Genomic DNA, 15,860 nt, shown 5'->3' with positions numbered 1-15,860 from the left:
AAAAACTTGTAGAGTATATTGTTATCAGCATAAACTTAATCTGTTAATTAAATTTTGATCTGTTAAATGAGTTTAACAATATGTTGCATATATGCCACAGTAGTAATTTCCTCCCTTGAAGGAGTGAACTTTATGGAAGTGATTCTGTTTATTGGCACTCAAAAGAGAAGCACCTCAAATTAAAAAAAATTTTTTCATAGAGACAAGGGCTCATTATGATGCCCAGTCTGGTCTTGAACTCGCGGGCTCATGCAATCCTCCCACCGCCTCAGCCTCCCGAAGTGTTAGGATTACAGGCATAAACCACCATGCCCAGCCCAATCAATTTAAAATTTTTCTTTTGTTTTACCTCTTTGTTTTACTACTTGTTTTATATCATGTTGCTGTGCAAAGAGCTTTGAAAAGGGAACTACCAGACCTGGAATCAAATTCTGGTTCTGACTTTGAGTCAGTCTCTTAAATTCTGTACAAATTTTAGTTTCCTCAACTCCAAAATGGGAATATTAATGCCTATCCCATAACATCCTAGGATGTTATCCAGGTTGGGCATGGTGACTTACGCCTGTAATCCCAACACTTTGGGAGGCTAAGGCAGGCGGATAACCTGAGATCAGGAGTTCAAGACCAGCCTGGCCAACATGGTGAAACCCAGTCTCTACAAAAATACAAAAATTAGCCAGGCATGGTGGCAGGTGCCTGTAATCCCAGCTACTCAGGAGGCTGAGGCAGGAGAATCATTTGAACGCAGGAGGTGGAGGTTGCAGTGAGTCAAGATTGCACCACTGTACTCCAGCCTGAGCGACAAAGTGAGATTCCATCTCAAAAAAGAAAAGTAAAGAAAATCAAAATCCAGTGTATTCCAGGAGCTCCTGTGTATTAAGTGTTTTTAGTATCCCGGGTGATATGTTAAACACTTCGTAAGTGTCATGTCATTTTATTCTCACAGTAACACTATATGGGAGTTTCTATAATGGTTCCATTATACAGATGAGAAAGCTATGTTTAGAGAGCTTGTCCAAGGTCAGACAGCAAAAAGGGTGGCAAGTCAGAATGTGAACCCAAGTGTGTCTGCCTCTAGACGCTGAGGTATCAACCCCTATGTTATGTGGCCACTCTTCTATCACCCTAAAGCCAGAAAATGTATGTGAAAGCACATTGCAGATGGCAAATACTGTCCCGGATTATTTTCATTTTTCAGCAATGACTCTAGTGTGGACGGAGCTGGAGAGAACGTGAGAGAAGAAAGTGACATGACCTGCCCCCAGAACTGCTGTTCGTTTTACTTGTCCATTATCACCATCTCTCATCCTCACTCCAAACTAGTATCGATGCAGATGCTTTCAAATGCCAATAACAGAAAAGACTCACACCATCAGGACATTTATTGTCTTTTTAAAAAGAAGTGTGGAATCAGATGCTCGCAGTTTAGATCAGCAATTTCACAAGGTTAGGGCTCTGGACTCTCATCTCTATCACTCCGCTCAAGTTCACATCTCTACTGCTGCAGTTCCAAGCCTCACATTCTAATGAGATTTTTCTTCAAAACCAAGAAGACAGCTTGCCAGGGTCATGAATGAGCACTCCTTATATGCTTCTTTTGTTTTATTGGAAAGTCCATTCTTTGGAAATGGAAATATTTATAAGGAAACTCCACAGCACATGTCCCTTACATGTCATTAACTAGAAATGGATATATAATGTATTAGGATGGGCCAGGCTAGGCTTCAGTAAGAAGTAAACCCTGAAATCTCAGTGGCTGAACACAACGGAGGTTTATTTCTTGCTTGCCTGACAATCTTTGTGTGCTGGTGGCCCCCTTTCATCTTATGTTGTACCGTCTGGAACATGTAGCCTCCACCATCACTGCAGCAGGGGAAGAGAGGGATGGAAATGGTGCACTGGTTTTTAGTGTTTTTTTTTTTTTTTTTTAGACGGAGTTTCGCTCTTACTGCCTAGGCTGGAGTGCAATGGCGCAATATCGGCTCACTGCAACCTCCACCTCCCAGGTTCAAACAATTCTCCTGTCTCAGCCTCCTGAGTAGCTGGGATTATAGGCACATGCCACCATGCCCAGCTAATTTTTTTTTTTTGTATTTTTAGTAGAGATGGGAGTTCATCATATTGGTCAGGCTGGTCTCGAACTCCTGATCTTAGGTGATCCACCTGCCTCTGCCTCCCAGAGTGCTGGGATTACGGACGTGAGCCACCACGCCCGGCCTTTGTGCACCGGTTTTTAACTGCCCCAGATGGGAAGTGCTGCATCTCTGCTCACATTCCTGTTAGTCAGGACTTGGCCCCATGGCCTCACCTACTGCAGAGGTGGCTGGGAAGGGCAATTGACCCAGGAAAGGAAACAGCAAGATGAACACATTGTACTGTGTGCCGCACTCAGCCACCCCCACCTGTCAGGGAAGGAGGGTCTTGGGAATGGCTGCTGGGTGGGTGACTGCCACTCCACCTCACTTCCACTTACTCCCCAACCAGGCCAGCAAGTCTGGTCACAGATGTGGCAGGGAAGGCTCTCCTTCTGTGGGTTTCCATGGTCTTGAAGGAAATAAAAACACTTCTCCCTAAAATATTGAGGATTGTTAAATTAAAGACCCTTAAAACACAGGGGAACACTCTGCCTCACCCTCTACTTGTCTGACGGCAGGACATAAATCCTTCCATGCTGGATGTGTGGGTGAATAGGCAGCTGGATGGATGAGTGGGTAGGTAGATAAGTGTGTGGATGGATGGGTGGGTGGATAATTGGGTGGATAGATGGGTGGGTAGGTGGATAGATGGGTGGAGGGTTCAATAGGTGGATGAATGGATGGGTTGGTGGGTGAATGTGTGGGTTGGTGAGTGGATGGATTGGTGGATGGATGGACGGATGGATGGGTAGATGGGCAGATGGATGGGCTGGTGGATGGACGGGTGGGTGGGTTAATGAAAGGGTTTGTGGGTGGATGGATGAATGAATCTTTCATACTACTTATGCACCCAGAGAAGGCACCAGCAGGTACCAGAGGAATCTGGAAGCAGATTTTACTATCTTTCCACATTTTCCCTATCTTTTAAAAAGGGAACTGCTCTCTCCCTTGTCTTGTCACTATGTAGGATTTATGGCTCTTTCTTAAAATACTATTTAAGAAGGCCACTGCCTTGAGAGAGAAATACTTCTTTTTTTTTTTTTTTTTTTTTTTTTTTTTTTTTTTTTTTTTTGAGACAGGGTCTCACTCTGTTGCCCAGGCTGGAGTGCAGTGACACAATCAAGGCTCACTGCAGCCTCAAGCTCCTGGACTCAAGTGATCCTCCCACCTCAGCCTCTCGAGTAGCTGGGACTACAGGTGTACACCACCACGCCTGGCTAATTTTTGTATTTTTTGTAGAGACAGGGTTTCGCCATGTTGCCTAGGCTGGTTTCAAACTCCCAGGCTCAAGGAATCCTACCTCCTCGGCTTCTCGAAGTGCTAGGATTACAGGCATGAGCGACTGTGCCTGGTGGAAAGGAATACTTTCAAAACTGAGGCTTCTTTCACATAATGGGTACATCACACATTAATAAATTTCTTCTTGTTTTTCTTTTGTTATTCTGACTTTGGTTTTCAGGAGAGTGACTCAACTAAGAAGCCAAAAAGAGAAATTTCCCTCTGCAGCCTCTTGTGCCTCCGTCTTCCCCAACCCTTCTCTCTCAGTATTAGTCTTTCACTGGCCTGCCACCCTCTCCCCAACCCTGACTCTAACACACTGTAGACTTCTTAAGGTCACAGGTTGTCTTCCCTTCCCATCTCTCACGCCTACCCTAGGATCTGGCCCATTGTAGGTGCTCAGCAGATGTTTTTAGAGCAAGTGAGAGGGTCTTTTTGAAACAATGGTTTTAATCATTTGTGTCTGAGAGCTGCCTGGCTTTTTATCTTTTGAATTTCTGGTAGAATCATTGAGGAACGAGAAGTATGATTCAACCCTTAAACAAACATGGATACACAAGATGCCATAATGCAGACCTCAAAAATGTGGCCATAAATAAAGTAAATATTTGGTCAGTGACATCAACCTATGTAAAACATTTCTTTAAGGAAACTGACTTAGAATCCCACTTAAAATACCTTAAAAGACCTGGCTTTACTCAAAACTACATCTCTCAGATTGAAAATGTTGAGCCAGGCACAGTGCCTCACGCCTGTAATCCCAGTACTTTGGGAGGGCGAGGCGGGCAGATCACCTGAGGTCGGGAGTTCGAGACCAGTCTGACCAACATAGAGAAACCTCATTTCTACTAAAAATACAAAAAATTAGCCAGACATGGTGGCACATGCCTGTAATCCCAGCTACTTGGGAGGCTGAGGCAGGAGAATCACTTGACCGGGAGGTGGAGGTTGCGGTGAGCTGAGCTCGCTCCACTGCACTCCAGCCTGGGCAATAAGAGCAAAACTCTGTCTCAAAAAAAAAAAAGTGTTGAGTGCCTTGCATGCCCAGGGAAGGTACCACAGGGATGGTGGCTGAGGCAATGGGTAAAAAATACAGGGTAGTTAGATATATACTCTTTAAGAAATTTAATTAAGGAAGCCAAATAAGAGAGATGCTTTATCAGCAGGGATTATCATCACTATTATAGTTGTTTGTTTGTTTGAGATGGAGTCTCACTCTGTCACCCAGGCTGGAGTGCAGTGGTGCCAGTACTTCGACAAAACCGTAATTACTTTTGTACCAACCTATAGCAGGTGTCTTGCTTATCCATCACTGTGTAACAACACACCCCAAAGCCTAGTGGCTTAAAGCAAAAATGTATGACTACCTCTCATGGTTCTGTGGATTGATGGGGCTCAGTTGGGTGGCTCCCTCTCAGAGTCTCTCAGCAATTTCATCAGATAGTCTTAAGGCCTAGTTTTAGAAGTCACACAGCACCACTTTGACTGCATTCTTTTATTTATTTATTTATTTATTTATTTATTTATTTATTTATTTATTTTTGAGATGGAGTCTCACTGTTGTTGCCCAGGCTGGAGTGCAATGGCACAGTCTCTGCTCACTGCAACCTCTGACTTCCGGGTTCAAGCGATTCTCCTGCCTTAGCCTCCTGAGTAGCTGGGATTACAGGCGCCCACCACCATGCCCGGCTAATTTTTTTTTTTTTTTTGTATTTTTAGTACAGACGGGGTTTCTCCATGTTGGTCAGGCTGGTCTTGAACTCCTGACTTTAGGTGATCCACGTGCCTCAGCCTCCCAAAGTGCTGGGATTACTGGTGTAAGCCACCATGCCCAGCCTTTATTTATTTATTTTTGAGACGGAGTTTCACTTTTGTTTCCCAGACTGGAGTGCAATGGCGCCATCTCGGCTCAGTGCAACCTCCGCCTCCCGGGTTATAGTGATTCTCCTGCTTCAGCCTCCCAAGTAGCTGGGATTACAGGTGCGCGCCATCATGCCTGGCTAAGTTTTGTATTTTTTGTAGAGACGGGGTTTCACCATATTGGCCAGGCTTATCTTGAACTACTGACCTCAGGTGATCCTCCCCCCCTCAGCCTCCCAAAGTGCTGGCCCAGGCACTGCATTCTGTTATTTAAAAACAGGGCACAGGACCAGCCTTGCTTGAAGTGGAGAGGACAACACACAAGGGCACGAATACCAGGAAACATCCTTCACTGGGAGCCATTGTGGAGACTGACTACCACAGTGCAGCAAGCTGAATGAACAAACACAAGGCATCCCTCGTGTGTGCTGAGGACCATGCCTCTTGAAAGGGCTTTCACATCCATTTTCATTTGATCACAGGTTTGTGAGCTAGGCAAGCCCGTGTCAGGACTAGATTTCCTTGTATTTTTTTTCAATTCTCAGAACATTCTGGATATAGATCTCTATTTTATACATACAGACGCTGTAGCTCAGCAAAATTGAGTGAATTACCAAAAGTCACACGGCTTCTAAATGTGGGTGTGGAATGTGAACTTTGGTCTTCTGATTTAGCCCTGCAAACTACAGAATTTTCCAAGCCGCCAACGCTCAGAACTTTTTGACACCTTGAACAAACCAGGAAGGAGACAAGAGTCTCCACCTGCAAAAAGTAATCAAGGGGAAGCAACCACAGATCTAAATTTGAAAAGAAAAAGGTTATCACAATTGTTAGAGTTTTACAACATGGTCATACCTACTATAATTGGTGATGGGGAATGGACACGTGGCCACTGCTCATGGGAGTGTGATTTGGTGCAAACTTTCCAGAAGTGCAATAGATATCAAAGCCTTAGTTTTGCAAAATTTGTAAACTAAGAGAAAGTTAGCCAGGCCTTAGAGCCTCCTTCCTGCATGGGTTTTAGAAAGACAGGACATGGGGCTTGTACTCAGAAGCTGCTCAGCTAAGGCTGGTTATTTGTCTAGGGAGTCAGGAATCTGATGAGGCCAGGCCAGGGGTCTCTGAGGCTGAACAAAACATTAGCACAGGAGGAGCAAAAGTTAGACACACACACACACACACACTGATGCACACACACACATATGCACATGAACCCAATCCAAAATTTCATATCTAGAAAATTTTCTAGATTGGGTAGACTTTTGCTAACAGGGAAAAATTACAAATAGTTAAATATCTAACAAGAAGTATTTTGTCAAACAATAAGAAACTATTCTGCCATTAAATTGAAGTTGTAGAAAACTATTTAGTGCCACATGAAAGATTGCAATATTATTGATGGGTAAAAAGCAGATTTTGAAAGAGCATTGTAATATTATCATTTTTTTTTCAAAAATATACATGTGGGCATATACACAGAAGAGATAAGAAAGAAAGAATACAAAAATGCTAATAACAGTTATTTAAGGATGGTGAGACTATGGGTGATTTTTTTCTTTTTCTTTATCTTTTTTTCGTTTTTTGAGACAGAGTCTTGCACTGTCGCCTGGGCTGGAGTGCAATGGCGCGATCTCGGCTCACTGCAATGTCTGCCTCCCAGGTTCAAGCGATTCTCCTGCCTCAGCCTCCCGAGTAGCTGGGATTACAGTAGCATGGGTGGCGCCCGCCACCATGCCTGGCTAATTTTTTGTATTTTTAGTAGAGACAGGATTTCACTATGTTGGCCAGCTGGTCTCGAACTCCTGACCTCGTGATCCACCCACCTCAGCCTCCCAAAGTGCTAGGATTACAGGCGTGAGCCACTGTGCCCGGCTTTTTCCTTTGCTTTCATTTCACTTTTTTTTCTTTTTCTTCTTTACATTTTCAAATTGCTTATAGGATGTGTTGCTTTCGTAATGAGTTTTTGAAAAAGAAGGCCGGGCACGGTGGCTCACGCTTGTAATCCCAGCACTTTGGGAGGCCGAGGCGGGCGGATCACGAGGTCAGGAGATCGAGACCACGGTGAAACCCCGTCTCTACTAAAAATACAAAAAATTAGCCGGGCGTGGTGGCGGGCTCCTGTAGTCCCAGCTACTCGGAGAGGCTGAGGCAGGAGAATGGCGTGAACCCAGGAGGCAGAGCTTGCAGTGAGCCGAGATAGCGCCACTGCACTCCAGCCTGGGCGACAGAGTGAGACTCTGCCTCAAAAAAAAAAAAAAAAAAGAAAAGAAAAAGAAAATAAGAACGGGAATTAGAAAAATATAGAGGATTTTAAGCTGACTTCAACCAACCAATGGAAAATATACAAATCAATAATATAGTACTGTGTATCTGACTTTTCAAAGTGCTTTCGAATTCAAGGTCTAATTTGATTTCTATAATAACTCAGTGACAGAGACTGGACAGGTATTATTATTTCTATTTTGCAAATGGGACAAGTGAGCCTCTAACTAGCCAATTAGTGACAAAACCAGGACGAGATCCAGATCTCCGGGGCCATTCATGGACCTCAGATGAAGTCACACCTGGCTTTGAATTTGGACAGCTTACTTTCTATGCAACTTAATCTGTTGGGGACCCCCTGTTTTGGCCCACCCAGAATCCCTTGCCCCATCTTTCGGTCTCAGCACCCTGACTTTTCTTATGAACCTGCCCTTCCTCAATCAGTCCACATTCCTGATGGGCACGAGACCCCCCACCCTGCCTACAAGAGCCACCTTTGGGAAGTCTGAGGACAGTGCTGGAAGAGTCTGCTGAGCTGGTAGGAAGTGGGCAAGAGCCTCTGTGGCCTCTTTGCCTCCACTAGGGGATGGATGGGCTTCCTGAAGCAAACCCAATTCAGAGAAAAGAGTCAGAGGTGACGACAGGTGCCCAAATAAGTTGTTTGCATCCCTGGATCCAGATGTGCCTAAAGCTAGAGTCACTGCCTGAACTTTTTGCTTACCCGGGCCGATGCATTTCTTTTTTTCTTTCTTTCTTTTTCTTTTCCTCCTCCTCTCCTTTATCCTCCTTCTCCCCTTTCTTCTCCTCCATTTCTGTTTGTTTCATTTGAGTGGGATTCCTGTTAGTTATAACCCAAAGTCTCCCGATCATTATATTCTTCTGCCTTAGTCTTCTCACCTATAAAATGGGAATAATAATAACAATGTTCATCTTCTGCACAGGATTGTTGTGAGACTTGGCTGAGTCACCACAAGTAAGGTGCTTGTTACATAGTGAGAGGTAGTAAATGTTACCTATTAAGGAGTTAGAAAAAGCTGAATTCAGAGAATTTTATCTCCCTGCTGGGGGCAGTGGCTCACACCTGTAATCTCAGCAATTTGGGAGACTGAGGCAGGTGGATCACCTGAGGTCAGGAGTTCGAGACCAGCCTGGTCAACATGGTGAAACCCCGTCTCTACTAAAAATACAAAAAATTAGCCAGGCATGGTGGCACGCGCCTGTAATCCCAGCTACTCGGGAGGCTGAGGCAGGAGAATCGCTTGAACCTAAGAGGCGGAGGTTGCAGTGAGCCAAGATTGCGCCATTGCATTCCAGCCTGGGCCACAGAGCAAGACTCTGTCTCAAAAAAAAAAAAAAAAAGAAGGAAAGAAAAAAGAAAGTTTTATTTCCCCCTTCCCCCCAAAAAAGAAAGAAAGAGATTTCTCCATGCATCAAAATATGAGGAATAGATTCCTATAATGCAAATTATGAGAAAAGAGAAAGCACTGTGTCAGTCAGTTCACCAGGGAGTCGTTATTCCAGAATTTATGGCCTAGGAGTCACTGACCTCACCTCACGCCTCTGTCTTTCTTTCTTTCTTTCTCTCACTCTCTTGCTCATGTGTGTGTGTGTGCGTGCGTGTGTGTGTGTGTGTTTCACAGGAATTGCGAGAGAGGAGGAGAAAGGGGAGATGAAGTGGTTGGCTGGACAGAAATGGCTGGTTTTGCAATGCAGTTTGGGGAGAGGAAAAGTAAACTGGGAGAAAGTTATCCAGGCCTTAGAGCCTCCTTCCTGCATGGGCTGTAGAAAGAGAGGACATGGGGCTTGCCATTTGGAAGCTGCTCAGCCAAGTCTGGTTATTTGTCTGGGGAGTCAGGAGTCTAATGAAGCCAGGCCAGAGGCCTCTGAGGCTGAACAAAACATTAGCAAAGGAGGAGCAAAAGTTACACACACACACACACACACACACACACACACACACACGCACATGAGCCCATTCTGGCTGGATTAAACAGAAAAAGGTATAATGTAATTCACAGGCTCTCTGATGGGAGGGCCAGAGAATTGACCGTGAAGACTTCCCAGCCTGGAATGATGTCACATGATGAAGGCTGCTCTAGTGGAACACTCAGTGTCACCACACTACAGCACAGACACCATGCCTGGCTTGCACCACTGGTTCTGGACATGGGATCCTAGAAGCCTCTTGACTGTGCCCTAAACTGTTGCCCATAAATGGATTCTGTGAAACCTTAGCTTGTCCTCTCCTGCGAAGCCAGGTCTCTCACGTTATGTCTGGTGGCCTAAGCTTAGGGTACATGCCTTGGTGCAAGGGAGGCTGGCATAGCCAGTATTGACCTTTCCCTTGGGGAGGCAGGACTCATACTGTGGGAAATTTCCAAGTCACCTGATAGAGTTCACAAGGGCAGCCATCAAGTCTGATATATATCCCCACAATAGCATTGCTATATTGGGTGTGTGTGTATGTGTGTGTGTGTGAAATAGACAAATGATCTATACCTCAAGGTCCACTTTCCAGGATGGTTTCATCCTTAAAAATCCAAAGAACCATCACTCAAGCTGCCACCAGGAGCAGGGAGCCCAGTTCCCTCATTGGGGTGTCACTCGACACCTCTGAGTCCAGACAACAGTTCCAAGCTCCAGGTACCATCTGGTCACCCCTTCTCCTTGTGGCTCTGCTTGTTCAGGTCAGCATTGACCCCATATGTGGGCCCAGGTCCCTTTCTCCCCTTACCCCCTGAAATGAAAAGCTGACACACTCTTCAGAGATGTACCAGGCTCATGGATGGATGGATGGGTGTATAGGTGGATGAGTGGGTGGGTGGATGGACACCGGAGGTTTGAGAGACAATGGTCACTGTAGCCAGTGACACCAGGGGGCAGTGCAGAGCAGCTTTTCAAGGCCTAACTCCTTACGCTCTTCCATCGGACCTGGCTGGCTGGGCTTGGAGAGCTCATTTTGTTCAACGTTTTCATTTGTGAGGAAGGAGTTGAGGCCCAAGACAGGAATGGCTGTGTCAGTAGCGCACAGCAGCTGTGCTGGCTCTTGATGCGGCTCCAGCACCCGCTGCATTACAGTATTTGCATAAGCCCACCTTCCCAGGCTTGGAGGGCCCCCACGCTGCCAAGCCTCCCTCAGCTCTCAGTGACTCTGGAGCCCTTCCTAGGAGGATCACCGGCTGCCGGCTGCTGAACTCAATCAGCATGGAGGAAACAGACAGAGTTCAGGGCATTGGCCAGGCTGAGTCATTGTCTTCAGCCCCTCCGAAAGGCTGTGTGTTAGGGCCCTCATTGGACACCCCTTCCCCAGTCATGTCTTTTCTCTCCTTTTGGAATCCAGATCAACTGGAGGTCATATTTCCCAGGAAAGGAAGGACCCCATGCTGAGAACACGTCTTACCATAGATGATCCCTCTCTTCTCAGAATTTACTTCTGTGTTACATCACCTCTAGCCCTGCTTTTTAATTTCCACTGCCTGTTTCTTCGGGGGCAGTGGGGGTGGAGTGGGGGAGTACCAGTGTGGTGATGGCCCCTCCCACCCCCACCCCCATCCTAATCCATCTTTACAGCAGGCTCCTGAGGACCACAACTTAGATAGCAGAGACATCGAGAGCCTCACTAAACCTCAAATTTCCGTTTTCATTCATTCATCTATTTAATTATTCAACTATTGAAAATATTTTAAGCCCCTACTCTGTGTCAGATGCTAAAAAAAATCACAGACTTACACTTATTAAGCCCTTACTACACTAAAGGTGTGATATTTAGTATATTATCTTACACAAGCCAATGAAGGAAGTATTTTATTTATTTATTTATTTATTTATTTATTTATTTATTTATTTTTATTTTTTTGAGACAGAGTCTTGCTCTGTCACCCAGGCTGAAGTGCAGTGGCGTGATCTCGGCTCACTGCAACCTCCACCTCCTGGGTTCAAACGATTCTCCTGCCTCAGCCTCCTGAGTAGCTGGGATTACAGGCACCTGCCACCCATATCATTCAATTCGGAAGTATTTTAATGACTGTGTAATATTCTACTGAAGACATACAACTTATTTACCTCCACCCCCACTGTTGACCTTATATCTATTTTAGGAGTGGTTCAGTGTTTCAGTGTTTAATATTTTCTCTCTTTCTTTTCTTTTCTTTTCTTTTCTTTTCTTTCTTTCTTTCTTTCTTTCTTTGTGCAGTGGCGCCATCTCAGCTCACTGCAACCTCCGCCTCCTGGGTTCAAGCTATTCTCCCTGCCTCAGCCTCCCAAGTAGCTGGGATTACAGGCGCCCACCACCACACCTGGATAATTTTTGTATTTTTAGTAGAGACGGGGTTTTGCCATGTTGGCCAGGCTGGTCTCGAATTCCTGACCTCGAGTGATCCACCTGCCTCAGCCTCCCAAAGTGCTGGGATTACAGGCGTGAGCCACCTTGCCCAGCCTTGAAGGATGCATTGTTATTTTCATTTTACAAATGAAGAAACAGAGATCTAGAGAAGTGATGTCACTTGCCCAAGGGTGCACAGCCAGTGAGCTACAGAACAGGAATCAAACCCAGGAGGCCACACCCAAGTATCAGACATTTCCTGCAAGTGTTCAATTGTGAGGCTTGTGGCTCAGGGCTCTCCCCCTTCAGCTGCACCCCACAGGCAGCACCAGAGTGCTGAAGCACGCAGCCCCAAGCAAGGGCCAACGGGTGAGCAGGAGTGGCAGAGATCCCAAGGCCTAGGTTCTGGCCACTGAAGTGTGTTGTAGCTTTGGGACTTTCGGAGTGGAATTCCAGAATGTTCCATCAGGTTCCATTCTTCAGTGATGCCTGGTTGCAAAGCTGTAGCTCAGGGAAGAGCCCCTCCAAAGTCACTGGGTTGAGAATCGAGAACCTGAGTCTCCTCCATTGGGGCTAATAAGCCATGTAAGCGGGACCATCTCCCTTTGCTGCACAGGGACCACCTGCTGCCTCCTCTGTGAAACGGGAGAGCATACCACCTGCCCTGGAGAGCTGTCCTCAAGATGAGATAAGAGCATGGACATAAAAGGGTCTGGAAATTCAGAGGTCTTTGCTTGTATGAATATGTGTCCTTATTATCGCCATGTGATGGGCTGGTGAGTCTTGACTGAGTTTCTCTGGGGATTGAAGCATTAGTCAAGTTTTTAACATAGGATTTTTTTTTGGTTGTGTTTGTTTTTGATGACTGCCACACATACTGTGTCCTAAAAGAAAGAGAAGTTTAACAACAACAGCAAAATATGCAGGACATAATCTTGCAAGTAAAAATGGATGTGGTTAGCCTTGGGGAAAACTACACAGTCGACACTTCGCATTTCACTTTAAACCAGCGGAGACTAAAGCAGAGCTTGGCCTCTGAGAGCCATTGCTGGAGCGTGAGTGTGGTGCATAGCTGTGTCCTTTCACCTTGCAGCCAAGCTGGGGGCTAAATATGGCACGGGACAGTTGTGTGCGTTGAGGAAACTGAGGGATAGAATAGAAAAATAATGTGACTGGACAAAAATTTTTTTTTTCTTTGAGACAGAGTCTCACTCTGTCGCCCAGGCTGGAGCGCAGTGGTGGGATCTCAGCCCACTGCAACCTTCACCTTCCGGGTTCAAGCGATTCTCCTGCCTCAGTCTCCTGAGTAGCTGGGACTACAGGCACGTGCCACCACGCGCAGCCAATTTTTGTATTTATAGTAGAGACAGAGTTTCACCATGGTGGCCAGACTGTTCTTGAATTCCTGACCTCAGGTGATCCACCCACCTCAGTCTCCCAAAGTGCTGGGATTACAGGTGTGAGCCACTGCGCCGGGTCCTGAAAACGATTTTTAAATGCATATTACAAAATAGTGTGTGCAACATAACTCCCATTTTATAAAATACATGTAGGTATACAGACAGCCCCGGATGTACAGAAAACACACTGGAAAGTTACACAGCACAATCTCACAGGGTTATTGCTGTGTGGAAGTATGATGGACAAACATATTTTTCTTGCATTTCATAATAGAAACATAGAACTAATAAAGAAGCCAAAAAAAAAAAAAAAAGAGAGAGATGCAAGAGGAATCATGCAACATTGCAATATCTTGGCCAATGGTCTCCTTGGGATGTGTGGAATTTCGGTGAAGCCACATCTTGTACTGCAGAAAGCTCTTCACGTCCCTCACCTGCTGTCTGGCCATTTCTAGGACTGGGCGTGATGCTGGCCATGCAGTACATGCTCCATCAGTGTGTGCTGAATGGACAGCCTGCCTTCCTCGGCTGGCCACTGTGGCTACTGGCCGAGAGAGGGCCACAGAGAAACACTACCACTTAAGTAGAAACAGACCATATCAAAATTTCTCTTCTCTCTGAGTTGAAAATTTTGTCTTTAGGGGCTTTAATTACATCTTTCCTTGGAAGAATGGGAAAAAGGTGATTACCAAGATCCCACTTATCCAGTTTGAGCTCCCGTATTGGGCAATCTGGCCTCATTAAAATAAAGACCATCTTTAAAACAAGGGGGGAGGGGAGGCATCAGATGTTGGATCTTCTATTGATTAGACTCATTGGTGACAAGCAACAGGAGTTAATAAATTCTGGCCAATTTAAGCTGGAAAGAAATGCACTGGGAAAGATCCTGGTAGCTACCAGTGTGGACAGGAAGGCTGCAGAGCCCAGGTGATAAAACGGGCAGGGCTGAGAGCGCTGAGTTGCAGGGACCACTGCTCGAGCCCCTGAGCTTTAGCTCCCAAACAGAACTCACTTGTCTTACTAATATTTATTTATTTATTTATCTGAGACAGAGTCTTGCTCTGTCGCCCAGGCTGGAGTGCAGTGGCACGATCTTGGCCCATTGCCACCTCCACCTCCCAGGTTCAAGCAATTCTCCTGCCTCAGCCTCCATCTCAAAAAAAAAAAACAAAAAAACAATAATAGTAGTAATAACAATGCTATTAATAGCACTCAAATACCTGTGTGATAATTACTATATTCCAGGTTACTTTAAACACTTACTTGCATTAACTCATTTATACTTCATTAAAATCCTGTGAGGTAGTGCGGTGGTTGTAAAATATGGCTGCAAATATTTTGATAATTCTTCCTTCAAAAGGTGGAGTCAGAGGCTGGCTGCGGTGGCTCAGGCCTGTAATCCCAGCACTTTGGGAGGCCGAGGCAGGTGGATCACTTGAGGTCAGGAGTTTCAAACCAGCCTGGCCAACATGGTGAAACCCCGTCTCTACTAAAAATACAAAAATTTTGAGGCAGTAGAGATACCCCAGTGTCTGAGGAGGCCTCTGTCACCAGGCTGGAGTGCAGTGACATGATCTCGACTCACTGCAACCTCCGCCTCCTGGATTCAAGTGATTCTCCTGCCTCAGCCTCCCGAGTAGCTGGGACTACAGGCGCGTGCCACCATGCCCATCTAATTTTTATATTTTTAGTAGAGATGGGGTTTCATCATGTTGGCCAGGATGGTCTCGATCTCTTGGCCTTGTGATCCACCTACTTTGGCCTCCCAAGTGCTGAGATTACAGGCGTGAGCCACAGTGCCTGGCCACTACTACTAATTTTTTTTTTTTTTTTTTTTTTTTGAGATACAGTCTCACTCTGTCACCCAGGCCAGAGTGCAGTGGTGCGATCTCAGCTCACTGCAACCTCTGCCCCCTGGGTTCAAGCGATTCTCCTGCCTTAGTGTCCCAAGTAGCTGGGACTACAGGCTTGTGCCACCACACCCAGGTAATTTTTGTACTTTTAGTAGAGATGGGGTTTCACTATGTTGGCCAGGCTGGTCTCGAACTCCTGACTTCGTGATCTGCCCACCTCAGCCTCCCAAAGTGCCGGGATTACAGGCATGAGCCACCGCACCTGGCCACTCCTACTATTATTGTTATTGTTCTTTCTATCCCCCTTGCCAATCCCCCTACTCCTCAGTGTTCCTTCTTCCCCAGTTACCTCAGCAGTGGGGGGCTGATCCTTCTGGACTATTGACTCCTAATGCCTCCTCAGGGCACTGGGGCTTCTTGAGGCATGGCTTCACCTCTTTTGTCTGCCTGGGAGGAACAGAGTTTAGTCACCCCAGGACTCCAGCTACAGTGGTCAGGCCTGGCCGTCCAATGTGAGGACATCCCCGCCCTCACAGTTGCTAAAGGGCTGGCCCTTGCTCTCCTTTCTTCATCTGCTCAGGCAAGATTGCAGAAATGAGCTTGAGGAAACTCCCAGGCAGGCAAAGTCGGCTCAGTGGGACTCACAGACGGGCCCTGCCCCATCGATGCCCCTGCTGTGATAGGGTGTGATAGGGTAAGTAACTGTCCAATGGGTTCACCTTGCCCGCTGCCTAAACAGAGCTGATTTATC

This window comes from Hylobates moloch, unplaced genomic scaffold (assembly GCF_009828535.3).
Source record: "Hylobates moloch isolate HMO894 unplaced genomic scaffold, HMol_V3 SCAFFOLD_3, whole genome shotgun sequence".
NCBI lineage: Eukaryota > Metazoa > Chordata > Mammalia > Primates > Hylobatidae > Hylobates > Hylobates moloch.
The sequence above is the reverse complement of the archived record's forward strand: the minus strand, read 5'-3'. Positions refer to the sequence as shown.